Source organism: Phytophthora cinnamomi (assembly GCF_018691715.1).
Source record: "Phytophthora cinnamomi strain GKB4 chromosome Unknown Contig122, whole genome shotgun sequence".
NCBI lineage: Eukaryota > Oomycota > Peronosporomycetes > Peronosporales > Peronosporaceae > Phytophthora > Phytophthora cinnamomi.
In genome coordinates, this window is record NW_027151055.1 from 62,332 (window position 1) to 73,846 (window position 11,515).

An 11,515-nucleotide genomic window follows, 5' to 3' on the forward strand; every position below is an offset into this window, starting at 1 on the left:
TGGATGAGGGTCATGTATTATAATATATGCATACATAGAGTGGGCATGTTATGACTGGGCGATTTGCCCAAAGTATACAGGTGTCCCCGCTGAATCTGCAAAGGTGGGACCAAAAAAAAACTGCGAGGTTACAATATCCGCACAGGTTGCGCATAAGCGCTAATGTACTGCTTTTTAATGAAGAATGTTACGGATCGACATACATGTAGGTGAGTTTGCGCTAGATACGATGCCAGAATGCATCCAGCAGTTCCTGATAGTGGCCGGAGTTACAGTATTCCAAGCCTGTCTGATTGTGCGCCATCTCGCACACCAGGACCTTCTCACCCAGCGTCAGGCGCACGTACGCCTTCTTGTTAACTTTGGGCTGGTTCGTAATGAAGACTTTAAGTAAATGGAGTTGGTTGTGGTGCACACTGCATGTCCTGCAATATATAATGTTCATTGTGGGCCTTTCATTTCTGCAGCAACTCGATGTTTCCCTCAGAGAGACATTTTACCGCAATGGTCTTACTAATTCAGTACATCTCACCAGACAGCAGTGGCGAATCTTGTGCACTGGCAGACTCCCGCACACCCTGTGTTCGCGGTAGATAGCAAATGGCAGTTGCAGAATCAGGGTATATTATACACTGATTCTGCAACTGCCATCGGCTATCTACGGTGTTTATATCAGATGGTGGAGTCACCATGCGCTAATAACTTGGTCTCAGTTTCATATAAATACCAAGCTTTTCATATAAGTACCAAGCTGGACTGTACCTCCGTCCCAAGTTGCTTGGGGATAAGAGCACGTTACACAGCACTTATCTTACCATACACTGCAGTACATCTACAAAATGAACATGCAAACTAACAAAAAGTGTTCGGTAGATTACGCTTCATCATAGACTCGCTTCCAGCACGCACGAGTAGGAGTGGACCTGGTGGCAGATCGATCGCTCCACTTGCAACACACTGGAAAGTACAGTATTGTACGTAGTCCGTTGTCCAGGCAGTCTCGCAGCACATTTTCATGTCGTCTTGTCGAGTTACATGTAGTACTTTATTACGCAGACGTGCACATCACCCATGCGGCCAATCTTGAACTACCAGACTTATGTCCGACAGCTGACAGGACGCAACGTTCTTATCGACAACACGGTGGACAGCACCTGCACTTCAGCTTCCGTTCAGAATCTAAACACATCTATTAACGGATTTCACCGATTACAAACCCTTCACAAAAAAGAAACCCGGTCTCGTTTTAAAATTTGAATCAGAAAGTATTGTGAAAAGCAATCAGAATGTCTAATCGGATAGTAAATCGTCTGATTTAGTGCCTTATTTAGAGACGGGAACACTTATTTATTTCGACCCATCACTTATTTAGAATTGGGTACCCCTAATTATACTCGGTCTTATGCAGCATCGCGTCAAAGCTATTTTAGAGTCGGAATCGATTTGGTCTCTAAATAGGCTGAAATGTCAGCTCCAACCTCGGCATTCCGAGGAAGTCCGCACAAATAAATCCACCGAGCAAGCGGCTATGCAAACACTAGCCAATATATCAGTCAAAATAGGAGGAACCAACAGGACGAGCAGAACCAGCGTCCGTGTCGAGGACGCGGAGTTTTGCTTCGACCCAGAAGGCAACTTTGATGACCTCTACGCGAGAGCGGAAGAGCGCATCGTAGCCGCGCTAGCTGCTCTCGATATTAGAACGTTGCGCCCTGATACTAATCTCTACGCTAAGCCAAGTCAAGGCGCCACTCAGCAGGGCTGGGTGGATTAAACCACAGCTCTCCATTGAAATTCTGCGGCATACATCGTGTCTCCGCTGTCTCTCTCCCTCACCACTCTGTTCTGACAAGATGGATTTAGAGCCCAGTTCCCAACTCCTATTTAAGCCGACTTACTCAGATTAGTACCCACATTAACTTCCTATTCAGTACAAATTACCACGTATCGTTTTTGCTCACAGCCCTGATTTACAGAGCTATACGGAGTGACAAAATCACCGGTTATCACAATAAAAGCCCCGCACATAATATAAACCCGGTGCAACAGTTGATATCGAACGAATGGCAGAGGTGAGTGCTTTTTTCTTCAGCCACCAATGCACCGAACCAGTGGCACGCGCGTCGCTGCGGCTATTGCAATTGCGACGGCTTTTATAGAATGTCAACCAAGCAGTCGACGGTCTGTAATTTGTCAAAGCTTGGTCTCGTTAAGGTCAAAAAGAAAAGTGGTATTGCAACTTAAGGTCCGTACTTTCTTGTACTCTAGACTAGCTACTCACTTCATGGCCACTCCTTGTTGAATGCAAATGTTAATTGACGGGTCGCGCCGTAAACTTCACCTTGAAACCGTCCCGTAAACTTCACCTTGAAACCGTCCCGTAACTCGTCCCGTAACTCGTCCCGTAACTCGTCCCGTAAGTCGTCCCGTAATACGAACCACAACAAATATAAATTACGTGCTCCGTAATAAATTACGAAACCAGTAATATATAACGCAGTGCGTTACACGATCCCACTCGCCAAGAAACAAGAGATTATCAAGTGGGTCGAAGGCGAGGGCGTCCCACCCAGAGCAGTCCGTCACTTCGGCAGGCTGGGCTTCCGGGCACTGTTCGACTATGGTGAGATAATCATATCTGGAGCTCGTTAAATACTATGCTCGACGAGATAATACACACGATATTTGGAGTATTGTAGCACAATCAACAATGAAAAATAGCACATTCTAACCTCATACATTTGTAGCGGAGGATTTTCCCTGCAGTTGTTACATAGTGAATCTGAAAAAGTATTCTTTGCTGAGTTGAAGTTATTTCTCTACGAGTGCCTCTCATCAAGGCACTCACATACACAATTTAGAAGCCCCCCCCCCCTCCCAAAGGTGATTGCTTTTTGTGGGCAAAAGTCAATAGTGCCCCGGGTACTATTCGGTGAAATCCGTTAATAGTACTCTACGTTGACCACCCCAATCCGGCAAGGGCACACGCGGCGACAAAGTGGTGCAGTACAGTGCAGGTCCTACCGTATAGAACTTGTTGATTACGACAATATGTAAATTCCGACATTACATTTTGACCAATGACGTTTAATCATATAGAAAAGCCAAATTACCAACCCTTTCGTGAACAGAGCTTATTGACTTGAGTCTCTATGGTATACAAATCTACCAAGGGGAGCAAAATTGCCCCCCTTCATAAACTACGGTACTCCTCTCGATAGTGTCTCTTCGACACAGTGGTACGGGGATGGTGAACGGGGGCATTTTGCCCCCCCCCCCACCACCTTCATAAACCACGGTACTCTCTTGAATTAAAATCCTAAATAATTTCATTGACTAATAAAGGCACACACTCGATCATAATTGAAAGCGAACCACAGTGATTGGCTGGAGTTACGATGCTTTGATCGCGGAATGCCTCCCGATCCTCGAAATATATCGCGTAAATTACGAGTCCCACTCGCCACCAACTTCAAACACTAGCGCGGGTGCTCATCGACGCTGTCCGGGCACGAATGTTGACGATTTCGCGCCATTACCTAGTTGAAAAATAGTAGATAATTGTAGTGGGTCTAACTTGACTCACTACTTTAGCTTACACGTTGCGCTACGTGTATGAGGAAGCGTAAGTACTTAGTAATTACTTGAGTTAATCATATTTGAATACACGAATATAATTTATAGCAGATAAGACTCCAAGTAGGTAAAATGAGAACTGTATTGTTTGTAAATTGATCTTCCTCCTAAATCTGCTCAAACTGTTTATCATCTATAAAAGGTGTTGACAGCGACTGGCCCGCCAACATCCACGTCTCTAATTGGTAGAAAGATGCTGCTTTGTACCAATAGGATCTTTGGGTAGGTATGGACCACTCATTGTCGTGGCCCACTTCAATATATCTATTGGTGTGACTTACACCAAGGTGAGGAAGTATCTAACACTTTTAACAGATATCCTATCTGTTAAATTCACAAGTGGTTTGTAGCCACTTGTGCGTGTAACCCCGTTACACCATCCCCCCTTAAGGTTAGACGCGCGGGGTCCCCGCACGTCAATCTCTGAATTGACCATTCGTCAAATCTCCGCGTTTGGAGATGAAACCCGCGCTCATTCAACGATGAGCGCGCCCCAAGGGAAGAAGGACCCGAAGGCGGTGGAGAGTAATTTCTCCATCGACGACTACTTCGAGCGCCAGAAGGCGAAGTATGGCGACGTCGTCGACTTCGACAACGACGACGAAGACATGGAGGACGAGAAGGACTCGTTCTCAAAGCGCAGAGACTCAGTGTCGAGCGAATCGTCGACCCTCACGCTAAGAACGTTCGCCCGCGTGAAGGGGACGAATCGGACGCTTCGAGTTCGAAGCGTTCGCGAACTGAGAGTGATACCCCACTCGCTTCCGCTGGGGCTCTCAGTTCTCCGCGCGCTACAACTGCAGCGCGCGATCCGTGGATGTCGTCCGCGTCCGAGATCTCGGACCGGTATGGGAACTCGGTACCTCCGAATGAGGTGCCGTTATACGTATGCAGTGCCATCAAGGATGACGCCGTGGCTGCCGAGCTGCACTTTGATGCGGAGACGCATCAAAGGCGCGATTATTACATCGGACTTTTCCATGAGCTCCGATGGTTTCAAAGCAAGAAGACTTCTTCTCGCAGCAAAGTGCCCGAGTGGCAGGCACTTTGTCAAAGTTGGAATGCTTTTGTTGAGAACTTCAACAAGAAGCCGGATGCTTACCGTGATCGGATTAAGCAAGCGCGTGATCGCTTCGAGACGTACTCGAAGCGTGGAAAGTTGGAGCAACTCCACGTTGCTGCGGAGGAAGCTAATGTGACGTGCGCTGTGCCCGAGGGTTTCAGTGCTCGAAGTGCTTCCCAGGCGCGGTCCGCTTGAGCGACCGCGACCTGAACGGGTACACGTCCTTCCGTGTGCCCGAAAGTCTCAAAGAGCTCCGTGCTAAATTCTTAGCACGTGAGGGTTCGGGAGCTAGCAATGATCGCAGCGCTCGCACTACTTCCGCTGCGCCAGCGCGTACTGCTCTTCGTACGCCCTCACCATTTCCGGAACGTCCTCCAGCAAGACGTTCCGCGGCTCCCATGTATCTTGATGGGGAGGAAATCCCCTCCAACGAATACGAAAACGAACCCTCAAGGGGCTCGTTTTCGGGATACTATGGTCAACAATCCGCTCAACAATCCAGCGGATTGAGCCGCGGGCGTCACGGATCGGCGGTGGCGGGGGTGGGAACACGCCCCGGGTATGATCAGCCCCGGGCTGGTCCGTACACGTCTCTCCACAACCGGGTGACAGCCGTGGAGCGTCTGCAGGGCGCTGAGTTCGCCGCCCTGAAGCAGGAGCGGGCGAACCAGAAGGCCCAAGTCTTGGCGGTCTGCGAGACCGCCTCGAATATCCAGGTCGAATTGGGGGCCCGGATGAAGGAGTTGCTCCAGCGCGTCCGCGCGCTGGAGGAGAGGCTGCTCGTCGCCGAGGCCAAGGCTTCCGCTTCCGCCTCGGCTCCTGCCTCGGCTTCGGGTCAGCCGAGCTAGGTGGCTCGTGCTGCAGGTACGGCTTCAGCCGTCCGACGTAAAAGGTCGGATGGAGGCGCATGCTAGACGGTATGTCTATCGCGCAAGCACTGCCGTGCCGTGCCAACAGAGGGAACGGCCCGATGAAGCCCGGAGCAAGCTTGCTTGCTCCGAAATCCGAAACTGCATGTCTAGGTAGGTTTTGTGTAGCTAACAAAACTAATGAACCAACTTTAAATTCATTAGTGTTGCCTCTGCCCGCATTGTCTGCGTTCAGCTTCTGTTGATCAACAGAAGCTGCTATAGTGTCTTGGACAAACCGAATCACGGCTTGTCTTTTGGTGATGAAACTGATTGCATCCGAGCTGAAGTCATTCAGCTCGCTCTCCGCTAGAGGCCCGGCCTCTGCGTGGTTCTTTGCGGTGTCTGCGCCCTGCGCAGACCCGTGGTCGTTGGCCATGTTGTTGGGGGAGTCTGCGCCCTGCGCAGACTCATGTGGTTTGTCCATTGTTGCAGCTGACACTGTGCAAGTGTCAGCGGTTTTCTGCGGCTGCTGTATTGCAGTCGTAGATCCTCCCCCACTTAAAGTGGGAGCCATCACTCCGAGTAAACTCGGTAGGCGTGGATGCCGCATGGCATTCACGTAGAACGGTGTATGCCCGGTCGAGGCATGCACTGAGTTGTTGATGGCAAACTCTGTCATCGACAAACACTCGCTCCAGTATTGGAACGAGTGAGCGTAGCTCTTCAAAATGTCGACGAGCACGCGATTCACGCGCTCGGTTTGATCGTCCGTCTGCGGATGATCCGCAGTCGACATGGAAAGTTGGCTCCCAAGAAGTGTAAACACTTCTTGCCACATGTGCGCTGTGAAGCGTGGGTCTCTGTCCGACACGATGTCGGCCGGCATGCCATGGTGTTTGAACACCATGTCGACGAACAGACGGGCCGTCTGCTTCGCGGTCACTTCTGCCGGCACCGCAGCAAGATGTATCATCTTGCTGAAGCGGTCGACGAAGACCACGACACCGGGGACTGCCTCCACGTACTTGCACAAGTACGTGGCCAAGCCAAGGAACTGCCTCAGTTCCTTGACACTTGAAGGCGTTGGCCACTCATTAGTCACTCTCACCATTTCCGGGTCAGGGCGAACGCCATTTTTCCCTATGAGACACCCGAGGATGGGTATCGCGCTCGCCCGAAGATACACTTCATCAGGTTCGCGTAGAGCTTATGCTTTCGCATAAGCTCAAGTAGTTTCCGGAGATGCCCTGTGCATCTCAATGACTGTATTCCCGTCCACAGCCCGGCTGTGGATGAATACATCATCGAAGTAGCTCGGTGCGAAGTCGCGCACCGAGGCAACAAGTGCGTCACGCACCTGTTGAAGGTCGCAGGGGCGTTCTTGAGCCCCTGTGGCATTACTAGCCACTCCCAGAGCATGCCACTTGGCGTGCTCACTGCCGTGAGAGGGGTATCGCTCTCACGCATTAGGATCTGATAGAATCCATCTCGTAAGTCGAGAGCACTGTAAACGGTGCTCCCGGCCAACGAATCGATGATAACAGCTTTTCGTGGTATCGGCGTCTGCGCCGGTACCGTCGCATCGTTCAGCTTGTTATAGGCATGAACGATGCGCCATCCGCCCTGTGGCTTTTTGACACAGAACGTCGGAGCACTGTGCGGGGACTTTGATTCCCGCACTTGTCCTGCTTTGCGACGACTTTCAAAGAAGTCATCGATTGCTTTTACTTGCTCTCGCGGCAGTGGCCACTGCCGCGTGACACAGTACGTCGTGCCCGGCACGAGATCAATCTCGTCCTGTATGCCCTTGTCCTGTGGAAGCTCCACAGGAATATCTTCCGGGAGTACGTCTTTGTACTCCCTTAGCAATTCGTAATAGGGACTGGACTTCAGCGAGTCCCAACCTTGTTCCTCGAAACGCTCTCGCTTCGTCTTCGCACTGAGAGTGTCTTCACTCTCAGTGTACTTCCCATGAAGAGCTGTCTCAGCTCTTCCCTCTCGCGCTTCGTTCTTTCGCTGTTCGAAAGAACGCAGACCTGCTTGATGCGTCCACCGTGCAAGTCGCGCGTGAAGCGCTTCCAGCTCATGACTGGAAGCGAAGTCAACTCCGACGCCGTCGTCGGAGGATTAGCGAGCTCGATTTCGCGATATCGGAATCCAGTATCGGTGCGCGTCAAGACGTTTAGCATCTCGACGTCCGGCGTCACTGCCTCAGTCTGCCCAGCAGACGTTCTTGTAGCGTCTCGGTCTCGGAGCGAGCCTTGCGCAGCGTTCTTCGCATGCGCCGTCTTTTTGTTGTGCGGATCCCGGCTCCGCACAGTTCTGCTTCTGGTCTAGGCCCAGCCGTGGACAATTGTTCGCCGGCGGGCTCTGTCCGCGGGCGCGCGATATCAAGCCCGACTTGATCGCATGGCGCTTCGGCGTGCAGCCCGGCTGCACGACAGCATGCAAATTGGGTCAGTGCGGTACGTTTGCAACCGTCCGCACTGTTTGCAGCGTCAACTCCCGGAGTTGACACGTCATCGTCTCCTCGACGCTATTCATTGGCGGAGCCCCTCATTACCGAGGGTGCGTCGACTCCCGGAGTCGACGCGTCGTTGTCGACCTGACCGCTTCGGGTCGACGATTTTCCATCCGTATTTGAACGTTCCTGGAACTAACACATCTTCACCTTCCGACGTCGGCAGCACCGCCAACGTGGGCCCCACTTGTGCGCGCCCTCGCGCACTTCCTGGGCACTCCGGGACAACAGCATTAAGCGCTGTCTCGACTGGTAAGCCGCGCGCACCTGCTGGTGCGTGCGCTGCGGTAACAGGGCCATCGCTCTCTGTTCCGCTGTCGCGTCCGAAGCGCACGAGCGTGCGCTTCTTCCCGTCTATCACCGGATCACGCCGTGCAAGCCACGGCATGTCCATTACCACGTCGAACTTATCGTCCAGATCCAGAACGATAAAGTGTTCGACAAACACCCGTTGTTTGTACGAGAAGCGCACGTTCAGGACGCGCTTCTCGGTTTTCACGATGGCACCTGTTGCCAATCAAACTTCTAGAAGACTGCGAGGTACATTTACCCTCGAAGTCAAGACTCGGTAAACTCCGCAGTCGAACAAAGTTGTTCGACGCGCCCGAATCTACCGGGGCGCGAAGAGAGTCGCTCGCCCTCTTCGACGTTACCTTCAAGATGACCAGGTTCGGCCTGTCATCTTGCTTCTTGCAGCGAGATCTGGTCTCACTGGGGGCTGCAGTCCTCAGTGTCGCGTGCCCGATGTCGGCACGCGCGACTGCATTACCAGTAGGGCGCCCCGCGCCTACTGGATGTTCGCGTTTTTTGTTGGTCCGCGGCGATGCCTGGCATCGCCACGACGGCCACCTTCAGGGGGCATGGGAGCTGTGCACTCCCGTGCAAAGTGACCGATCCTTCCGCAACGGCAGCATCGCACGTTACCTCCCTGCTGCTGGTAACCAGCAGTTGTTGCGTTCGAGAGGTCCATTGGCTCCGGACCTCCCGTCCTCGCTACCGGGCGCGGTTGCGACCTCAGCACGTTCGCATGCAGTTTAGCCTGCCGCAGGCTAAACTCTTCTTGCATTGCGAGAGTAATCGCAGCTTCGAGAGTACTCGGGTACTCTCGGAAGAGATAAGTCTTCATGGGCCTATCTCTAAGTCCCTTCGTGAACGTGACGGCCTTAGTCGCCTCGTCAATTATTTTAGTCACGATATTTGATACCAAGTATCGTGCGCGCTGCGTGTAAGCATGGACGTCATGCTTACCCTGCGGAAGGTCGAGGAACTCCGCCCTCGACCGGAACTTGTTTTGCGGGGGCTCAAACGCTTGTCTAAGCTCCTCTTTGAATACTTCGTACGTGCTGAAGCACGTAGGATCAGAAAGTCGGCGCCCATACGCCCAACGCCTTGTGCGTCCGCCAAGACAGGACATGGCGAATGCGACCTTCGACAGCGGGTCGACGATGCGTCGAGCCGCTATGGCTGTGTCGAGCTCGACAAGCCGCCGAAGGAGAGGCTCGCCCTCTCTTCCCACGTAATTGCTTAACTCAATTTCAATGATTGGGCACGCGGTGTCGTCCCTGACGACGCCGTCACTGAGGAAGCAGCATCACGCTGCTCCTTCATGATGAATCCTAGAGCAACATCATGTTGCTCCGTCGGCGATAGCGTACGCAGCACCGTAGCTATCGCCGCTTCTCCAATGACTGTTGACAGTCGTTGTAGGGCTTCCCACTCTGGGTCAGACAGGTGGGGGCAGTCGGCGCGTGCAACATGCGTTGCAGGCGTGTTGGAGCTCTCCATAGGCAGCTCCGTGTCTATGGGGTTCTCGACTCCGCGGTCGTACACCCTATACGAACGTGAAGTAGTCGGTCGTTGGACGGACTACAAAGTACTACCAGGTGTAGTGGGCCTACTTTGGCTCGCTACTTTCGCTTACAAGTGTGCCACGTGTATGAGGAAGCGTAGGAATTTATTAATAATTTGAATTAATTATACTTGAGACGGGCGCTTGTCAATGTGACTCTGGGATGGGAGCGGGTCTATGAGTCCGAGATGCGGATCATGAGCCATAATGCCGGCGTGGACGTGGTTCTTGGCATGGATTTTATGATCCCAGCCGGGATTCGGCTTGATCTCTGATCGCCCCCCCCCCCCCGACGAGGTCATGGTATCTCTGCTGACGTCGCAAAGCAGTGTCGAAGACGAGTCCCGAGGTGAGCGGGTCGCCGGAAGGTCGACAGATGATTTATACGTATCAGGCCGGGAGTAGCAGGGATTTCGATTGCAGAACAAGCTACCCACTCGGTCGAGCCAACATGAATAGATTCGACGGACGGACAAGCTGCTCCCACCTCCCCTGGCCGTTTTCACCAGTCCCATCACATCCGTGTGGACTAGCTCCAACACACGCGATGTCTTCGTCTTCGACCGTGACGAGAACTGTTTCACAGTCTGTTTCCCCTTCATGCATCCACCGCACAAAGTCTTGACACTACGCCCACGGCTGGCAAACCGATCGTAGCACGCTGAGTCTTAGCCATAGCGTTCTCACCGGGGTGTCCCACGCGAGCGTGCCAAAGCTCCCACTGACTGTCAGCTCCGGCGTACTGTACGAACCGTGCCGATTCTTGCTCGCAGTCGAGCACGTACGGCTTGCCCACCTTGTTGCCCAACGCGACCGCGCTGGTCTTCCCCTAGATAACACACGAGGAACGCTGAAATTCCACGCTCAGACCACGTTCCGCAAGCTTCCCCACCGACAGCAACCGTCTGTCGAGTCCCAGTATGTACAACACGTCCATCATCTTGATGCGTCTACCGTCCATCCCGGTCAGCTTGACTGTTCCTCTTCCGACGACCTGCAGTTTCTCTCCGTCCGTGATCGTCACTTTGATGCCCGTAACCGTTCCCTCATAGTCGAACAAATCCTCATGGTGCGGGGTCATGTGTGATGACGCCCCGCCATCGATCAACCACCCGGCGAACCTTTCTTCACCCACAGCGAATACTGCGTCGTTCTCACCCCCGCCGTTCTTGCCCGGGCAGTCCCGCTTCATGTGGCCCACCGTCTCTGGTGGCCTGGTCAGCAACACGCATGAGCTCCGAGCATTTCTTCCATCCTCCTTTCGGCTGGACAACCCCCACAGGGCATTATCAATCACCCGCTGGTAAATCACCGGAGCGTTCTTGAAGCCGAATGGCATTCGTAGCCACTCAAAGTGCCCCAGCGCACAAACGAAGGATTTTCCTTGCTCGCTCGGTCATCATAATGGCCCAGAACTCGCTCACTGCGTCGAGCGAACCGAACCAGAGACATGACTCCATGTCAGTCAACAAGTCATCCACCAGCGGCATTGCATACTCCGTAACCTCGGCGACAGCATTCACCAACTTATAGTCGATACATAACCGAATGACCACACCATTCTTTTTCAGGACGATGACTATGGGTGACGTCCA